The 21,408-nt window shown below is 42.6% G+C and overlaps 1 protein-coding gene across 1 annotated transcript in view; it reads right to left on the bottom strand.

Annotated features, from left to right (window-relative positions):
* The window catches only part of LOC142100830 (dystrophin-related protein 2-like), a 120,836-nt gene extending 103,976 nt beyond the window's left edge, over positions 1–16,860 (bottom strand). Inside the window, exon 1 of the mRNA XM_075184678.1 lies at positions 15,501–16,860. The gene's annotated coding sequence lies outside the window, so the exon portion shown is untranslated. The remainder of the gene's footprint in view (positions 1–15,500) is intronic.
* Positions 16,861–21,408: the final 4,548 nt, after the last annotated feature.

Genomic DNA, 21,408 nt, shown 5'->3' with positions numbered 1-21,408 from the left:
GGAATGTGGTAACGGTGACACAAGACCTTAATTAACTGTCTAAAAGCAGCTGCATTAATAGTGGATATTGGACGCAGATCTAATACTAACATAGTCGCCATAGCGTCTGAGAACCGCTTTGCGACTGGGTGACAACTTTCATACTTGCTTCCTCTTGCAAAGGATTGTTTAACAGACAATTGTTGTAAACTACTAGTAGCCTTCTTCTTGGTCTACTTCTGGGTTGAAGATCCACCCTCAGCAGCAGCAGTGGGACTAACGCTCAAGAATTCTTCAGAGGAATCCTTTACATGGGAGAAGTCATTTAGCCTTAGCATCTTGGATGCCGGACTAATTCTGATCACTAGTGAGGATATTGATGAGGAAGGTGTTGTCAGTGTTGCTTTACAAATGCTACAAATGGCTAGACAACTGTTGTCAGGATTTGGTAAAAACAATTCCACACATAAGAGGTGGATGTTTTTGGTCTTATGCACAGGCATGACAGCGGCATTCTTTTTATCACTTGCAAGAACTGGTGCAGGACTTACACAAACAACATCATCCTCATCAACATCCTCATTAGCGCCACCGCCAGCTGCACAAATATCCCCCTCCTCCTGTTGCAAATACAAAGATGTATCCTACATTTATGTATCGCCAGCTACACTAAGAGGCATACAGCTGACAACCTGTTTGAAAAACTAAGGGATGTCATTGCAATATGGCTTATCCCGCTTGGACTCTCCTGAGGATATGTTATTTCTGATAGCGGCATCACTATTATGAGAGCTGCAACTGCTGCTAGGAAAAAACTTAGCTTTCCCAAGACACCCAGTGGTGATGCAGATGAGTCAGCACAACATTTTGACATTTGGTCTGGTCTAAAGGAATTGCCCAAAAATCATGACAGCTCTGTCGTAAAATAAACTACAAATTACATAAGGAATGCCATTACCGACAATTACATCAAAGTACAGAGACTTCTGTAATGGTGGTTTCCAGCGTGGATGAATTAGTATTGTGTAAGGATAATGTACATGCTGATGAGGGTGAGTATGAGTTTGACGATGATGACAGAGTAGATTGCAGGTGCTGGGATCTAGCTGAGAGAAGGGAGCTAGCTGATGCTGGTATGCTTGTTAATATTTTGGGTAGAATGGCATGTTGGAAATTTTATGTTTTTCTACAGGAAACTTTCACCTTTATTAGAGAGGTATTTTTTTTTTAAAGGTAAACGTTTTTTTTAAAACATTTTTGTTTCCCTGACTTAAAACCACTATGCACTTGAACATATGCTTTAGCAGATGACATAGATGGATTACTAGCATCATGACTAGAGGAATATTTTTTTGAGTTCTGGCCAAAAGAGATAGAATTGCTGATTGTCGTTACATTTAAGAAAAGTGCCGTGTTTAAAGATTGGCGCCCAATGTATGTACACCATTGATGTGTTTAGTATTCTGGTACATTTAGAAGAAAGGGAACCCTCTTCAAGTATGTACATATTGGGATACAGATCTTAGGAGCGCTGATAATACTCAATCTACATTGAAAAATTCTTATGTGTTTCTTCAACCTTTTTCTCTTTTGGAATAAAAAGTTCCCCCCCTAATGAAAAAGGTCATTATAGGTCTAAATATAAGAAAGAGGTCTCTTTATGTCTGTTTCTATTAAGACAAACCATTCATCCTAGTCAGGAAAAAAGGAGAAACACATATTAAATCATATTGTGATGGATATTGTTTATTATGTGATGAGTATTTGGATACATAATTACATGTTTATTTTCTGTCATTTTTATGTGTTTTGTTTTTTTATATGGGGCATGTTCACAAACTGAACAATGAAGCAACTGAATTAAAAGACTCATCAAGGACATTCAGAAAGACAGAAGAATGCATATCGCTATTATACCGTTTGTTTCATGCAACATGTATTGTCCAATAATAGATTTAGAAGATAAAGAGTGCTTTTATGTACAACTTTATTAGCCCTGTATGTCATATACGCATACCGGAAGTGGGGTATTGGGTCATTTCCAGTTTGGAGACATAGCGATATGTAATACCTAGCAACAGGCTTAGAAGATAAAGACTATGTTTTTTCTTGCATAATTTATTTTGTATAACTTTAATAGTCCTAAATGTCACAGATGCACACCGGAAGTGGGGCATTGGGTCACTTCCGGTCCGGCGATATGGTGAGGGAGGTGATTACAACGTGGAAGGAACGAGACCTCCAAGCCTCATTTCTATCTGGCACAGGGTATAAAATCTGCAAAAGATTATCTGTAGGATCACTCCAGCCATGATAAAGACTCGGGAAGAGTTGAAACGCGTTGGCAGCAGAGGGGACCTAACTTGATGTGGAACTGAATCGGACTTTTGACATTTATGCCTGTTTTCTGCTTACATTTGTTACGAATCCCTGTTATATCTGTTTGTGGATTGATTTTATGTTTGTTTTATGGAAAATCGATTGTTTTTAATTATTCATGCAAGAAGTAAAAAGTAATACACTAGATCCTTCCTGTTTGCCATTTTTTTGCACGCATCATAAAGAATAAAGCGATATTCCAGTGAAGGAAGGAGGAAAGAGGGTTTGATGTATATCTGAAGGCTCATTTGAAGTGGAAACACTTTAAGCATATGTCTATTAGGGTCAAGGTGTCACAGAAGAATCACAGACCTTGCTGTTGTTGGTGTTTATAACAACATTAGCCACACAGTGTTTAAATGGAGTCTTTGTGGTTAAACTTTTGGGACCTTATGTGATTAAGACATGCTACACTATGTTATGGTTTTTTTTAGTTCTAGCCAAAAGAAATAGGATTGCTGATTGTCGTTACATTGAAGAAAAGTGCCTTAATCCTGCTGTGTTTAAAGATTGGTGCCCAATGTATGTACACCATTGATGTGTTTAGTATCATGACTAGAGGGATTACCAGCTGTTCGGTGCTCCTGGTCTACTGTGGACTGATGTGAATCCAATTTGATGACACAGTACAATGCGACTGGAGACTTTTAAGAACACTGCCAGCCTTATTATTTCTATTTCAGCACTGAAAACTGCCACCTCTCCTGTTTCTGGGTGAGCTATAACTGTATAGAATGCGACTGGAAACTTTTAAGAACACTGCCAACCCTTCTCTTTAATTTTCCTTAATGACGCTGCTCAACTGCACTGGAGACTGCCAAGAACCCTGCTACCTCTTTTGTGTCTCTCTGTGAAATGGTGCCAGATCTCCGTGGAGGGCGGTACTTATAGAATTCAAAACTCGTGAAATCCGACTCTAGATTTTTCTATTTCTCAAGCAAACTAATTTTAGCTCATACGTTTCCATTCGCCTGGCATTACCACAAAATAAAATACCTTGGCGTCTTCTTCACCAAAAATCTTTCCCACCTCCTCCAAGCTAACTTCCCCCACACCCTATCCCTAATAAACAAAGATTTTAACATCTGGTCCCAACAATTTATCTCCTGGATAGGCCGTATTAATGCTTTTAAAATTAATATTCTTCCTAGACTATTATACCTCTTCCAAACTCTTCCCATTCGCATTCGCATTCCTCCTTACAAATTTAAATTCCTTCAATACGAATCATCGAAATTTATTTGGGCAGGTAGACGTCCACGTATACGACTCAGGATTCTGTAGAGGCCCTCATGGGGTGGTGGTCTCGGTATACCTAATTTCAAAAGATATTACCTTTCGGCCCAGCTCGCTCAGTGTGTCTTATGGAATAGTCCGATATCTGCTAGGATTTGGGTAACTTTTGAGGCTGAGAGTCTGGGACTGCTTACACCTGCTTCCCTTCTATAGCTCCCAAGGGCGCGTCGTCCCAAAAAAGCCCTGACTCATTCCACAGTCTCCCTCTCTCCGGCTATATGGGACTCATCCACCAGATTGTATGGTCTCTCCCCACATCCCTACCCATTAGTCCCCATTTTCAACTATCTAAACTACATTACTCCTCGTTCTCTCCCGAGGGATACTGTCACTCGCCGGGGTATCGGGCAGCTCACCCGACCCCCGACAAACTTACCTGGCTCCGGTGGTCCGCTCCGTCCTGGGCGCCGCCATCTTGGATTCGGGTCTGCGCATGCGCAGAGCCGCAACTTTTAAAACCTCTGCCGGCTTCCCTATTGGGCAGGCAATCCTGGCGCTAAAATACAAAAGGCCCCTCCTTTATTGATTCAGTGCCTGTTCTTCAGTTGCCCCTGGGTGCCTGGTCGTGGCTGCTCTCTATCCTGACTCTTGTCCAGTGAGCTGACAATTCAATCAAGAACCCGCTATTCCATTTGTCCAGTGAGCTGACGCTCCTATCTAAACCTGCTTTTCTACTTGTTTAGTGAGCTGACGCTCCAATCAAGAAACCTACTATTCTACTTGTCTAGTGAGCTGACGCTCCAATCAAGAAACCTACTATTCTACTTGTCTAGTGAGCTGACGCTCCAATCAAGAAACCTACTATTCTACTTGTCTAGTGAGCTGACGCTCCAATCAAGAAACCTACTATTCTACTTGTCTAATGAGCTGACGCTCCAATCAAGAACCTTCAATTCTACTTGTCTAGTGAGCTGACGCTTCAATCAAGAAACCTACTATTCTACTTGTCTAGTGAGCTGATGCGCCAATCAAGAACCTGCAATTCTACTTGTCTAGTGAGCTGACGCTCCAATCTAGAAACCTACTATTCTCCTTGCCCTCAGAGCTTATGCTCCAACCAAGTATCTGCTATTCCATTGTCTCCTGATTTCCCAAGAGGGTCTCGCTCAGTACTCTAGCAGGGGCCGCGACCTGCGAGCAGACGCAGCTAAGACCATACTGCTTTCCAGCGGTTCCTGGTGAAAACCATCTGCTCATTAGACTCCGCGCTCTGTTGGAGTAGTGTCAAACTGTACGAACCCTAGGATTCGCATCGTAAAGACCTGCTATCAACGGTTACCGTGACAGATACGTTTATTAAACGACATCACGTGCAGTGTATTATTCCCCCAATTTGCAGACATTCAAGCAAAATTTGGCCTGCCTACACGGAACTTTTACCAATAATAACAAATTCGCAACCTTCACTCTACCATCATGGGAGCGGGACTTGGGCTACCCACTTGATGACGAGTAATGGTCGAAAATTCGGGTTCATTTCTACATATATGTGTCAAGGGCACTAGGAGTCTTTACCCAGGGATCACCAGGTGGTAAGCTTACCAGAGCAATGTAGATGGTAATAGTGTACTCTGGTAGCAGGGTGATCACTGAACAGGCAATAGTAGATGATGAGATGCTCAGGAAAGTCTATGACTAGCAGCACTGGTAATATGGAGGTGATAATACACGAGGAACTGTATGGACAAGGGCAAGTGGAGGTAGTCAGTGGTCTGCGTTAGCAAGTTGTACCACTGCTATAGTGAGGAGGAATGTCCAACAGAAACGAGGAGGTGATGAGAGTCAGCGGTCTGCGGATAGCAAGTGGTACCGCTGTCTGAGTGAAGGAATGGAATCCAAGTGGAGGTATCCGGGAAGTCAGTGGTCTGCGGTAGCAAGTTGTACCACTGCTATGTGAGAGGAATGGAACAGGTGATACTGGAACAGGAATCAGTGGTCTGCCTTCAGCAAGTTGTACCACTGAAAATATATGTGAGGAGGTGTACGGGGAGAGACTGCAACACAGGATGTACACGGGCACATTAAACACGATCCACAGTAATATGCACAATATATATAAATGACTGAACAGGTCTGCAAATGTAGGAAGTCTCTGAAGTAGTCCAGCACAAGGTAACACAGTCAATGATGGCAAAAGACTCAGCGGATTGCAGACTCCAGAGGAGAACCAACACAGTCCAGCAAGATATGCAATACACCAGCACAGTCAATGAGAAGTATGCATACCGTGGTTCAGAAGGCAGTCAGACAGGAGTGCAGTGATACCTGGGCGGCAGGAGGCCGACAGGCTGAGAAGTCCCTGGATGTAAGAAGCAGGAGTCTAGTAGGTGCAGCGCACAGGTAAGTAGACCAACAGGGACACGAATCCAATGCTGACAGGAGGGTATCGACCAGGGGAACCAGGAAGGCGTGGAGAGCGGATCAGCAGTAGATGGACGATAGGACTGGCAGCGGCAGCAGGACTCTGCGGACCCACGGGAGAGATGAGATGAGGCTGAGGTGCACAGGAGCAGCGGATAGGAATCAGCTTGCAGTCACGATGATGAACACAGGCGAGTTGCCAGCTGGAGGCTGTAGTGCACGGAGGCAGCGGATAGGAATCAGCTCACGGTCATGATGATGAACACAGGCGAGTTGCCAGCTGGAGGTTGTAGTGCACGGAGGCAGCGGATAGGAATCAACTCACAGTCACGATGATGAACACAGGCGAGTTGCCAGCTGGAGGCTGTAGTGCACGGAGGCAGCGGATAGGAATCAGCTCACAGTCACGATGATGAACACAGACGAGTTGCAAGCTGGAGACTGCAGTGCACGGGGGCAGCGGCTAGGAATCAGCTCACAGACTTGATGATGAACAGGTGAGTGGATAAGGAGAGAAAGCTGTAGTGCACGGAGGCAGCGGATAGGAATCAGCAAACAGTCACTATGAAATATAATAGCGTTGAAGTGGTATAGGAGACTGTAGTGCACGGAGGCAGCGGATAGGAATCAGCAAACAGTCACTATGGAATATAATAGCGTTGAAGTGGTATAGGAGACTGTAGTGCACGGAGGCAGCGGATAGGAATCAGCAAACAGTCACGATGATACAGTTGATGGTAGAAGTGGTATGGGAACCACAGTAGTAGAAGTGGTTAGGAAACCACAGAGGTAGAAGTGGTTTGGAAACCACAGGAATCAGCAGCGCTGAATACACGAGGAAACACAGGAACACCTTCAGAGGCTCATGGGGAATGAGACTCCAAGATCAGGCAACGTGGTGTTGACCACAGGTGCTTAATATAGGGAGTGTTGCCTGATCTGCCAATTGAGTTAAAGGGACATACACTGAAGTATAGGAAAGGGCTGCGCATGCGCAGACCCTCAGGATAGAGGACGACCACGGTTCCTAAATGTCCGGGAAGAGGCACTCACGGTCCGGTGAGTGACAATATGGTGGGACTGCCCAAAATTGATCCCCTTTTGGCATGAGGTTAAATCCCTGATAGAAACTGTGATTAAAATTTTCCTTCCCCTCGACCCTAAACTTTTTCTTCTACCCCCTTGACCTATGTAAAGGGGGAGCGGTATTGGAAGTAGGACATCCATGGATAAAGGTTTTGGAGGCGTTACGTATAATGCTGGTCATGTACTCCATGCGATGAGTTTTCCAAATATTGTTAGTCACAGCGATGAAGGAGGGGGGGGGGGGGGGGAGGATCTGTGATTTGACATGTGGAATAAGAAATAATGTTGCAAGCTAATTTATTTTTGTGCCTAGTGGCCAAGGGGAACCTTGGCCACTAGGCGCAAAAATAAATTAGCTTGCAACATTATTTCTTATTCCACATGTCCAGCATTATACGTAACTCCTCCAAAACCTTTATCCATGGATGTCCTACTTCCAATACCGCTCCCCCTTTACATAGGTCAAACCCTCCTCCCATTCATCCCCCCTTCCCATTTATACTCTCTGCCCCTTTAATCCTGGGGTGGTTCCTGACAACACCACTGTTCCTCCTATCTTCTTTTATTTCCTACCTCTCTATTTCTTTGTTTCTCTCTTCTTCTCTTTTTCTTGCTCTATTTCTTTTGTTTTTGCATATCTTTATAGAGTCTGACTTCTACCCTTGCCAGCATACAGAGAGCTCTACAACTAATGTACTCTACATGATGTAAAATGTAATTGATTTTTACTGTGTATCTTATCTGACCGTCAATAAACATTTGCTTAAAAAAAAGAAAAAAAAGCAGTGTATGACTTTATGAGATATTTGATTCCACTTACATTGGACAAATACTTCTTCAAAGTTTATTCAACTTTTTTTCATCATAAATTTGTCACGTGCCCATAAAAGCTTGTTTTAATCAACCATGTTCTCCTTAACTACAGTAACCAAATAAATAATTTTACAGCTGTAGCATCATATAAATCTGCCTGAGGTCTCCATCTTGGTACATATGTCAGTTTAAAGAGACATACTAGAAGTATAATTCCACACCAAATATGGAAATTTAGTTTTAGGGGGAATATCCTAAGGGACACGGTGGTTAGCACTTCTGCCTCACAGCACTTGTGTCATGGTATGTTGGTATGTTCTCCCCGTGTTTGCATAGGTTTCCTCCAAGTGCTCCGGTTTCCTCCCACACTCCAAAAAAAAACATACTAGTAGGTTAATTGGCTCCTATCAAATTGACCCTAGTCTCTATGTGTTTGTGTGCGTTAGGAAATTTAGACTGTAAGCTCCAATAGGGCAGGGACTGATGTGAATGAGTTCTCTGTATAGCGCTGCAGAATTAGTGGCATTATATAAATAAATGGTGATGATGATGATGATAAAGGAAAACCTTGGGGTAAATGTATGAACCTCCGGATTCTTCAACTCCGGCGAGTTGAAGAATCCGGAGGTTCATACATTTACCCCCTGGTCTCCAAAGGTTACTTACCTGGGTTCTTGCACTTTGCTTCTCCAGTGTGTCCCCCGTTGTTTGGCCAGAGCCCCCTGCTGCTCCCCTTGCTTCGCCTGTAGTCAGTGTGATCTCTGTCCAGTGTTGTCTTCTGCACTCTTCTTGCTCTTGATAATTTGGTCTTTCAGAGACAAAGGAATCACTGCATAGTAATACACAAGCTAATGTAACCCCCCTTTCTGCCTGTCCACTATTACCCTGCATGCCTGCATATAGCATTGCTCCCATGCCTATCATTCTGTATGTACTGTGACTGGCTTCACTATGTAGTATGACCACCTTCACTATCACTCTGTATGTATTGCTCAGAGACACATAATTGGCAGACATTAACAAAAGTCAGCCCTTTTACACAGACATACACAGTGGGCCTCATTTAGAGCTAGGAGCAAAGCAAACAAAAGGTGCAAATTTCCTTCTGGGCAAACCATGCTGCAATGCAAGGGTTGCAAATGCATTTTTTTTTGCATGCATGGAAAATACTGGCTGCTTTTGTATGTAGCGCACAATACTGGCCAGCTTTATTTTTACACTGCGATTTAGAGATGAGGAAAGACACGCCCCCAACTCTGACTTGGCTAGCCAGTTCATGCATGCCCAGACATGGGAAAAAAATGAATAATAAATATTAAATGGTATAAAACCAATTTAATATATATATTTTTTAAATGACAATTGAAAAATATTTTCTTCAGAGAATAAACATTTTTTTTAATTTTACTCTATCGCCATCTAGAGATGAATTGTGGTACTTGTAATTCCGCAACCTAGTTAAAAAGGCTTCCCCCAGGGTTTGGATTGGGTTAATTTCATTGGCGCCACCTGGTACATCTTACTACCAAGGGAGTCCGAAGCTGGTAAAGGTAGTAATGCTGCCACCGACCCCTTTATGTATAAGTAGAAGCCCTATTTCTGCCAGATAAAGCACCAAAATAAAAAAAAGGTAGCAATGAGAGGCGAGATAGCTCAAACCTCATGCTGTTTCAGATATTTTGCCTTAAATTAGTTTAGAAAATAAAATAAATAATTCAACAGGGAATAAATCCCCCTCTGCCCTTCAGTGACAGTCCATGTTACTCAGCATCAGGCCTCCACACCTAGAGATGCCAGGCCGCATGCTGAGTAGCATAGGGCTCTTCCTGATACTCCTGAAGAGCCAAATGTTGGGAAAGATTTGACCAAAAATTGGGGTTGGGTGGGAGAAGGAAAGCAGGGAGGCTCTGATTGTTACAGATTTGAACCAGGCTCTGCAATTTCTGGTAGCAATCCTGCTGGTGGGTAACAGGGAAAAAGTAAATGATGTTAAAATGTCTCCTAAATATTAATTAAATCAAGCCTAGTGCCCCCATTACTAAATTATTGTAATTGTGCCCCCACTTAATACTTTAATAACTTATAGTGCCCATCATAAATTAAATACATTAAAATATATGGCCCTCATAGAAATAATAAATAAAGAAATAATATTGCTTACATATGATAGTGAAATAATAGTACCCCAAAATGTAGGGGATTTTAAACCACAACACATCACCGCCTACTTGAATTTTCAGGCTCCAAACTGCATGATAGTAATTTGCACTTGAATACGTAATGATGTAATGCTTGTCTGGGGTCTTTTTTGTAAAAAGACCCAAAACAGGCATTACATCACCAGGGGCGGGGCCAAAATGATGCGAATTGTGAAGCCCCGTCCCCTCCGCCCATACACCCTTCCTGCTCTCCAGGATCTCCTGGACCCGGCCAACATAAGGTTGGCAAGTATGATATACACTCTATATAGATCCATAGTATATTTGCACAAAAAGTCGGATATACACTATATTCATACAAACACACCAGATCCATCCATACAAAAATTCAGGTCTACACTATATTTACACAAAAAACCTATTCCATGATAAATTCACACAAACATACCTGTATCTACATTAAATTCACACAAAAAGTCGAATACATACTAAATTCACAGAAAACTCGAATCCACACTATTTCATACAAAAAGTCAGATCCACACAAGAAGTCAGAACCATACTAAGTTCGCACACACACTCGAATCCACACTAAATCCACAGAATAAGTCAAATCCATAAAAAATTCACAAAAAAAGGCAGGTCCACACTAATGTCATGCAAAAAAACAACTCACAGGAAAAGCCAGATGCACACAAAATTCATACAAAATTCTACTAAAATACTAAATTCATACAAAATGTGAGATCCACACAAATTGCCAGATCCACAATAAAATCATACAAACACTAAGGTCCACACAAAAAGTCGGATCTATATTAAATTCACAGAAAAAGAGGGAATAACACTAATTTTATACAAAAAGTTGAATCCATACTAAATTAGCACAAAAAGGCAGATTGACACAAAAGTCAGACTAACAAACAGCTTGATCAACACAAAACATCGGATTCAAGCTAAATTCTCAGAAAAATGACAGATTCACACTAAATTTCTACAAGATGACAGATGCACACTACATTCACACAAAAAGCCAGATCCACTCTAAATTCACACAAAAAAACCTGATCCACAGTAAATCGGTGGTTGGAAGCTTATTTCCTTATTAGCATTTTAATCAATATATACACTATATCAGCGGTCGAAGTGGAAATTTAGAAGTATGGAACTTCGACATTGAAATAAATGTCCGGACCCCCCAAAAGTTGAGGGATTTTGATAGATTGAAATTAATTTCCTTGATCCTCTCCATCTATTCCTGTTCCTGCTCCTATTATTCCCTCTCACTAGAGAATTCACACTTTTGCCCCTCCATCACACTGCAGCCTCCTTCATAACACTGTGCCCCCTCCTTGTCACACTGTGCCTCCTCCATCATACTGTGCCCTTCATTCATCACCCTGTGCTTTCTCCATCACACCGTGTCCTCATTCAACACCCTGTGCCTCCTCCATCACAGTGCCCTCATTATCACCCAGTGGCCCTTCTCCATCTCCCTATACCTTCTCCATCACACTGTGTTCTCATTATCACCCTGTTGCCCTCCTCCATCACACTGTGTCCTCATTCATCACCCAGTGACCCTCCTCCATCACACTATGATCTCATTATCACCCAGTGGCCCTTCTCCAAGACACTGTGACTTCATTACCACTATGTGCCCATATTATCACCTTGTGGACCTCCATCATCATCCTTGTGTAGTGCCAGGACAAAAGGAGAAGAGTCCCTACAAACAATAATAATAATCTGGAAGTGTACCCTAAAAATGTATCATCTGCTCAAGTAGAGGGATGAAGGCAGGACCCTGGATAGTGGGGAATCCCTCTGTACAGTCGCAGTAGGAAAAGCTCCTTTGGAAAGTATCCCTATAACATGAGCGGGTGGGGGAGAGTCGCTGTATGTAGGCAGTGTGGCTAAAGTTGTAGAGGAGGGTCCCTGAGTTAATGGATGGCATGCACAAATAGAGTGCAAGAACCTCTGGTCCATACCTGCTGTCTGTCTGTGTACACAGTGAGCTCTGACTGATGCTGTGCAACACCTACACCTATAACACAAGGTATGTGAAATGCCACAACTGTTTTATTGCTGCTAAGTGTGTGTTGGAGGAGTTAGAGTTGTCATGCAAAATGTATCTGCAACAATTATGCTTATATGCTGGAGGAGAAGCCGGAGTGTAATAAAGTTTTAGTTGTTTTGGAACTGAGATGGTCTGGTGCCAAAAATGTATGTACTTTTGCACTGTACACACTAGTGTCCACTCCATATTATGACTGTGTTAAACACCCATGTATTGGGGTGTAGGGGTCCTCTGATATTTGTCGCCCATACCCACCAGCTAGCTGGGCCAATGGTTCTCAAACTTTTTCAGTTGGCGGCACCTTTACAGTCTCCATAATTTTTTCAAGGCACCCCTCCAAAGTAAGTACCGAGCAGTCCTGTTTTAAAATAGTTGGGTCAAAATAACGTAATAAGTATTTAGTTCAGGACAGAAATACTTAGTAAGTTGTTTGCAAAAATAACACACATAAATTCAAGGGAAAATAATATTTTTATATGTTTTTTTCAATTATATTTCTGTCAAAGAATAATTTACAGCTAATATTAAGAGGAATAAGATCAAACAAAATAAAACAACAACATGTACAAATATCATCACACTGTGCCCATTCACGATCACACTGTGCCCTCCTTCATCCACACACTCTGTGCCTCTCTTCATCCACACACTCTGTGCCTCTCTTCATCCACACACTCTGTGCCTCTCTTCCTCCACACACTCTGTGCCTCTCTTCATCCACACACTCTGTGCCTCTCTTCATCCACACACTCTGTGCCTCTCTTCATCCAAACACTCTGTGCCTCTCTTCATCCACACACTCTGTGCCTCTCTTCATCCACACACTCTGTGCCTCTCTTCATCCACACACTCTGTGCCTCTCTTCATCCACACACTCTGTGCCTCTCTTCATCCACACACTCTGTGCCTCTCTTCATCCACACACTCTGTGCCTCTCTTCATCCACACACTCTGTGCCTCTCTTCATCCACACACTCTGTGCCTCTCTTCATCCACACACTCTTCCTCTCTTCATCCACACACTCTGCCCCTCTTCATCCACACACTCTGCCCCTCTTCATCCACACACTCTGCCCCTCTTCATCCACACACTCTGCCCCTCTTCATCCACACACTCTGCCCCTCTTCATCCACACACTCTTCCTCTCTTCATCCACACACTCTGCCCCTCTTCATCCACACACTCTGCCCCTCTTCATCCACACACTCTGCCCCTCTTCATCCACACACTCTGCCCCTCTTCATCCACACACTCTGTGCCCCTCTTCATCCACACACCCTGCCCCTCTTCATCCACACACTCTGTGCCTCTCTTCATCCACACACTCTGTGCCTCTCTTCATCCACACACTCTGTGCCTCTCTTCCTCCACACACTCTGTGCCTCTCTTCCTCCACACACTCTGTGCCTCTCTTCATCCACACACTCTGTGCCTCTCTTCATCCACACACTCTGTGCCTCTCTTCATCCACACACTCTGTGCCTCTCTTCATCCACACACTCTGTGCCTCTCTTCATCCACACACTCTGCCCCTCTTCATCCACACACTCTGCCCCTCGTCATCCACACACTCTGCCCCTCTTCATCCACACACTCTGCCCCTCTTCATCCACACACTCTGCCCCTCTTCATCCTCACTCTGCCCCCTTCTTCATTCTTTTGCTCCTCCTGTGCTGTTTCCTATCACCATTTCCCCTCCCCTTTCTTTACTTACCATACTTGGCCTTCTTTCTTTTATCTTTTCTTCTGTTTTCTTACCAATCCAGCGGTGCCCGGGACCCAGCATCCTCCTCTCTCCTGTTGCTTCTCATTGAATATGTCAGGCGTAAGAAGTGAGAGAAGTGAGGAGGATGCTGGGTCCCAGAAGCCGCTGGGTCCCGGGAGCCGCCGGATTGGTAAGTATTTTGTTTTTCATTTCCTTGCCTCGGCGGCACCCCTGGGAACCGCAGCGCACACTTTGGGAATCGCCGAGCTGGGCAGAAAGTACCACCTGTAATTACAGCTAAGGCCACCAGGGGCATCCTTCACATGTATGCGACTGGCCTTAATTATTATTACATGCTGTGTTTTGCGTTAAATTGCACTGTGCATGCCCAGAAACTGACTATAGGTCAGTGAACACAAGAACATCTAATTCATCTTCAAACACAAATTACACTTCTGACAGCGAACAATTTTAGAGGTACAATGGGGTGGGGAAGGGGTGTATGCACGTAGTCAATGTACAGTAAGGGTGTACCAAGGTCGAGCGCACAGGCAGCGTATGATTCAAGCTTTGGGCATCTGTAAGGTACGTGTTTTTCTGTTGTATTTCTGGCACCAGCTACAGGTCGGTTTTAAGTGCCGAGTAATAGTGATGACACTCATGTAAGCATGCTACAACATATATTTGCAATAAAAAGCAACTGTAAAAATGCATTTTATGTACAGTAGATATTAATAACATCAAGATAAATATATTTTATGAGGGGGAGGGTGAATTTGTTTATGCTAATGACTATATTATTAACAGGTGACAATGATTGAATATATTTCTATATTCTGTGTGTTCTCCTGGGAGTTAATATTGCACATATGTATTGTATGTATCTTGCAGTATGTTGAGTCTGTCTCAAAGTGTAATATATGCAAAGTGTACCTAGACCCGTATTTAGCAAGAGAAGTTTCTTCAGATCTACTTGTAGTTGAATACAGATGTGCATATGCCCAAATTACGCTTTTTAAAAAAACAAAAAAAAAACCGCACAATACCTTCATTTTGCAAGCTTTAGTGAATCAGTTCCACAATGTATAAGTGGGGACCAATATTTGTAAATTCATGTCCTAGACAAAAATCCACAATGAATGTGTATAAAGTACATTGTATGGTTTATAGATGAACTTCTAGCAAATATTTGAAACTATTAGCCTATATGATTGTATAAGGGCATAGGCTTCTTGTTATATTGTGTCTTGTGCTTAGTATACATATTCAAAATACTGATATTAAATTACATGCATATGTAATACATACATGGAGATACACAAGACATGCAGACTTTAAAGCAGGTATTTACTTGATAAACTACAGATGCACTGTCATAAAATGTCCCCCCCCTTCCCACACACACACTTCCTACTTTTATACAAATAAATTCACAATTCCTATTAATAAACAGTTTCCATGTCTAGGCCTGGGATGGGATTTAATCTGAGAAGATGCAATGCATCAGCACATCACTATCACAGTTTCGTTAGAAGGGAGGGGTGATAACTGTATGAAGCAGAGGGACAAAATATCTTTGGAGGGTGAAGCAGTACCCAATGGGGGGAAGGGAAAATGGTCTTGTGGAGGAAAAGGGCCTACCTTGTGTTGAGCAGGGAGATGTGAGGGGATGTGGACAGAGTGAATGCTTTCACTGCGCCTGTCTGTATTATTCCTCACTATACACTGCATCCTCCCATCCCTCCCCCATCCCTCCTCCTGTATGCTAACCACAGGACAGAAGAGAGAGGTGATGAATGTAATCACTCTTGAATTGTGACTGTAGTGACATTATAGCATGTAGACCTACTCCTGGATATTGATGCAGTATATGCTTGAATTGTATTACTGTTATTTTTTTTCTGCTACTATACATCACATGACTAGCTCAGCAAACTGCACAATAGCTTAAATAAGTATGATAATGAAATTAAAATGGTAATCTTGTAGAAAGTAATCGCGAAACAGACTGCCACGACATGTAGCTTTGTATTATTCTGTTTTCCATTGCCAAAGTAATTCTCTGTCTCATTGCTTGTTCTGTCAGAAAACATAATTACTAATTAGATACAATTTTAGTAGCTCAGTTGCTATTATTACTTTCTAAAACATTTGCAGTGTCAGAATTATGGAAGCTAGGCTATGAACAGTGTCAGAATTAGGGAGGACTAATAACACGTTATTGACTGTGTTAGAAATATGAAAGATGTAAGACACATGTTATGGACAGTGTATGAATTAGCTCTAAAACAAATGTTATGGACAGTGTCAGAAATATCATACTTGCCCACTTTTGCAGGCAGCTTTCCGGGAGGGGTCCGTCGAAAGGGCGTGGCCACGCACAGGCACTGTTAGGCTCCGCCTCCTGTTAACCTCTGTTAATTTTAGCCAATCGCAGCAGGGGGCGGAGCCACAATGCCGCATTTAGCTCCTCCTCCCGTCATCTTCAACAACGCCGAAATCTGGATCTTGGATTTTTGCCTGCTCTCTCGGGAGTCTCCCGGACATTCCGGGAGAGTAGGCAACTATGAGAAATATGAAAGACAAAAAAAAACCACATCATATGGGCAGTATCATAATTATATAACAGGTATAACACACGTTGTGGACAGTGTAAGAATTATGGAAGACGTATACCACATGCTATAAACAGTGCCAGAATTATGAAAGATGTACAGCACATGTTAAAGAAATAAGCAAATTATGTTACCTGTTAATTTATTTTACTTGAAGAACTCCATGGCAGCCATAATTATAGTTAAATCCCTAATCATCTGGTAAAAGGAAAAAAAATAGACACCATCAGAAGGTATATAGCATACTTACCAACTTTTTGGAGTTGGTGTCCGGGAGCCTCCCTGGGGCAAGTGGGCGTGCGGGGCTCCGAAATTGCATCATTTTGGCCCCGCCCCCGTGACAAAACACGTCATTTCACAGCTGGGGCAGGGCCAAATGCTGCGATTCCCGGCCCAAATTCGGGCAAATGCGGGAGATTGCCACACACTCCCGGGAGTCGAGGAGACCCACCCAAAATGCGGGAGTCTCCCGGACATTTCGGGAGAGTTGGCAAGTATGGTATTTAGTGCAACTTTGCACTTCCCAATTTGCCTCTGAAAAATATATATCTACAGAAACATGGGAGGGAAATATTGGGGCTGTCATGCAGTTCTTCAAGGAAAAGAAATTAACAGGTAACATAACTCGTTTATTTCCTTCTCAGACTCCATGGCAGCCTTCAGGGGAGGGCTGGCACATTTTAGCCCGGGGGCCAAGATTCAACAGCAGTCTATTATTAACATTATAAAGGAAAAAATGCAGGTGGCTAAGGCCAAGGTAGCCCACTACGGATCAGGCCCGGAGGGTCAAATGCCCCCCCTGCCCTTGGCAGCCCTTATATATGGGATATATAAAACCAAAAAATCACAGCTTTCACAGGCGCTCAAATTAGAAGATGCAGTTACTCGTCCTTATAGCACTTATACCCAGAAAATGCTAAAAAAACATGAATGTATAATAAAATGGCTCCTTCTCAGTCCTCAAGGAACACGATACTACACAATAAACTATCAAACAAAATAAACTACTAAAAAAATACATGAAATGATAAAATATTAAATGAAGAACGACTTTATAAGTCCTCTGGTTGAAGATCTTTTCTGATGCGAGAAATAATTAATAATAATTAATTAATAATAAAATAATTAAGCACCGGATCTGCTCCCCGTAAATTCTCAGACCCCAGTTTTCTTCAAAGGTATCGTAGTATTCGATTATGGATTAACTCCACAGTCACAAATTTGCAGAATATCTATGCTACACATCAAACTCATATCGTTTTCTCATACTCTCCAGACGAGCGGCAATGTCGGGATCCCGTTTAAACATTTAACCGGACAGTGCCCCTTTAAATTAAGATTATTCCAAGTAGAGATGAGCGGGTTTGGATATCTGAAATCTGAGCCCACCCGAACAATGGCGATCCGAGCCGGATCCGGGTATTCCCGCCAATTGCAAAACTGAAACCGAGGCTCTGAGTCATAATCCCGCTGTCGGATCTCGCGATACTTGGATCCTATAAATTCCCCGCTAGTCGCCGCCATCTTCACTCGGGCATTGATCAGGGTAGAGGGAGGTTGTGTTAGGTGGTCCTCTGTCCTGCTACATCTCGTGCTGTGCTGTTCAGTTCTGTGCTGTGTTCTGCTCAGTCCAGTGGTGCTGTGTCCTGTGCTCTGTCCTTCTGAGTTCAGTGGTGCTGCTGGATCCTGTGCTGTGTCCTGTTCAGTCCAGTGGTGCTGTGTCCTGTGCTCTGTCCTTCTAAGGGCATTGTTATTTCCCCATTATTCCCAAATTAAAAAAAATTACAAAAAAATATCCAAAAACAATCCTGCAGTATAAGTCCATTGGCACTGCAATATTAAAAAGTTCACTGATTCAGCAGTATAAGTCCAGTGGTACTGCTATATTACAAAGTTCACTGATTCAGCAGTATAAGTCCAGTGGTACTGCTATATTACAAAGTTCACTGATTCAGCAGTATAAGTCCAGTGGTACTGATATATTACAAAGTTCACTGATTCAGCAGTATAAGTCCAGTGGTACTGCTATATTACAAAGTTCACTGATTCAGCAGTATAAGTCCAGTGGTACTGCTATATTATAAAGTTCACTGATTCAGCAGTATAAGTCCAGTGGTACTGATATATTACAAAGTTCACTGATTCAGCAGTATAAGTCCAGTGGTACTGCAATATTACAAAGTTCACTGATTCAGCAGTATAAGTCCAGTGGTACTGCTATTACAAAGTTCACTGATTCAGCAGTATAAGTCCAGTGGTACTGCTATTACAAAGTTCACTGATTCAGCAGTATAAGTCCAGTGGTACTGCTATATTACAAAGTTCACTGATTCAGCAGTATAAATCCAGTGGTACTCTCCTGTGCCGCATATAATTTTTAAAGGCTTTGCCGAGTGTGTGTGGCTTAGGGGTACGCTCTCTTGTGCTACATATAATGGAAAACAAAAATTTGGAGGATAAAGTAGGGAAAGATCAAGACCCACTTCCTCCTAATGCTGAAGCTGCTGCCACTAGTCATGACATAGACGATGAAATGCCATCAATGTCGTCTGGCAAGCCTGATGCCCAATCTCCTAATACAGGGCATGTAAAATCCAAAACGCCCAAGTTCTCAAAAAGTAGCAAAAAGAGAAACTTAAAATCATCTGAGGAGAAACGTAAAGTTGGCAATATGCCATTTACGACACGTAGTGGCAAGGAACGGCTTAGGCCCTGGTCCGTGTTCATGACTAGTGGTCCAGCTTCACCCAAGGATCTAAGCCCTCCTCCTCCCCCCCCCTACAAAACATTTAAGAGAGTTATGCTGTCAGCAACAACAACAAAACAGCAAAGAACTCTGCCTTCTAAACAGATGAAATCACAAATCCCCAAGGCGAGTCCAAGGGTGTTGGTTGGTTGTGAAGCCTGACCTTCCCATCACTGTACGGGAAGAGGTGACTCCATCCAGCATTTGCAGCACGCCCTCTGCATATGCTGGAAGGATCACCCACAGTCCAGTTACAGATTTGGCTAATGAAGGTGTGAATGTTGTACACCGGGAGGAGGATATTGATGTAGCTGGCGCTGAGGAGGATGTTGATGATTATGATGCAGACAGATACTAAATTGCCTTTCTCAATTTCTATTTATATTCTAGATTATATAACGGCTGAATAGTTTTCTATTTTACTCCTAGTGGAGAGGGGATCTGATGCAGACAGATACCAAACTGCCTTTGTCCATTTCTTTGTATATTTGAATTTCTAGTTCTACAGTCTATGCAGGCTGCTTTTTTTATATTCAACTACAAGTGTAGGGCGGGGGGGGGGGGCATAGATAGCCACCAACGTAACGTGGTCCATTTAATTTCACTTTCTAGCTACACAGTCTGTGCAGCCTGCTTTTTTTATCTTCAAAGTATTTACAAGCCTTGCAATCTAAATTAACAAGAGGTAGTGACGTGCTAGAACTCCACCCTCTATATGCTGCAGAGGATGGAGGAGCATCAAAAGGCCATTCAAGCCTACACAGCCACCTACGACATAGGAAAAGGAGTGGGGATGCGCCTGAGTCAAACGCACTGGAGAATGATTTCCGTGTTGTGCAAGGTTCTGCAGCCATTTGAACTTGCCACACGAGAAGTCAGTTCCGACACTGCCAGCTTGAGTCAGGTGATTCCCCTGATCAGGCTTTTGCAGAAGCAGCTGGAGAAAGTGAGGGAGGAGCTGGTACACCATTCCGATTCCACCAAGCATGTAGCTCTTGTGGATGAAGCCCTTCGTACGCTTTGCCAGGATCCGAGGGTGGTCAGTCTTTTAAAGTCAGAGGAATACATTCTGCCCACCGTTCTCGATCCTCGGTTTAAAGCGTATGTTGTGTCTCTGTTTCCGGCGGACACAAGTCTACAGCAGTGCAAAGACCTGCTGGTCAGGAGATTGTCCTCTGAAGAGGACCGTGACATGCCACCAGCTCCACCTTCATTTTCATCACTGTTTGTGCAGTTCCAAAAAAGAGGAACTGCCATTTCTATTGCTACCTTCTTTCTTTCTGTATTTCCTGTGTCCTGTGGTCTGTTCTGCTAAGGGCATTGTTATTTACAGGTTATCCAAAAGTTCAAAAAAAAAAAAATATTTTTATAAAAAAAATTATAAAAAATTAAAAAAAAAAATCCAAAAATAATTGGAAAAAAATATTACAAAATTTTAAAAAATCTAGCTTGTACTGCTATTTAAAAGTCTAACTACGATTATTCACTGTTGCTGTACCCAAAAATAATAGGTACTGCTATTAAAGTACAGTCCAGTGGTACTCTCCTGTGCCGCAGATAATTTGTAAAAGCTTTGCCGAGTGTGTGTAGTTATGTATCACAGGTTTTAAGAAGAGGCACAACACTGACAACCTGTTAGAGAAACTGAGGGAAATATTCTCTCTGTGGCTCACCCCACTTAGACTCTCCTGGGGATTCGAATAACTGCCATTTCTATTACTACCTTCTTTCTTTCTCTATTTAAAAGAAACTAAATAACTGCCATTTCTAGTACTACCTTCTTTCTCTGTTAAAAAAAAAAAAAAATAACTGCCATTTCTAGTACTACCTTTTTTCTTTCTATATTTAAAACAAAAAAAAAACCTGTCATTTCTATTACTACGTTAATTGTTTGTGCAGTCATAAAAAAGAGGAACTGCGCCCTTAACTGCTATGTTGGTTTTAGACGTCCATCTGGTGTCCGCCATCTGTTCCCTGGAATTCAGACCAGTTGAGGGTATTTTTCTATTATATTGTGGCCCCGGTATCAAATTGGGTACCGGGGCCACTCCACTATGCAGTCCAGATACTTTTTTGGTGGAATTCAGACCAGTTGAGGTTTTTTTTATTATATTGTGGGGACCACTCCACTACGCAGTCCAGATACTTTTTTGGTGGAATTCAGACCAGTTGAGGGTTTTGTTATTAT

Source organism: Mixophyes fleayi, chromosome 9, assembly GCF_038048845.1.
Source record: "Mixophyes fleayi isolate aMixFle1 chromosome 9, aMixFle1.hap1, whole genome shotgun sequence".
Taxonomy (NCBI): Eukaryota; Metazoa; Chordata; class Amphibia; order Anura; family Limnodynastidae; genus Mixophyes; species Mixophyes fleayi.
Note: the sequence above shows the minus strand (reverse complement) of the source record. Positions and strands in the feature narration are given on the sequence as shown.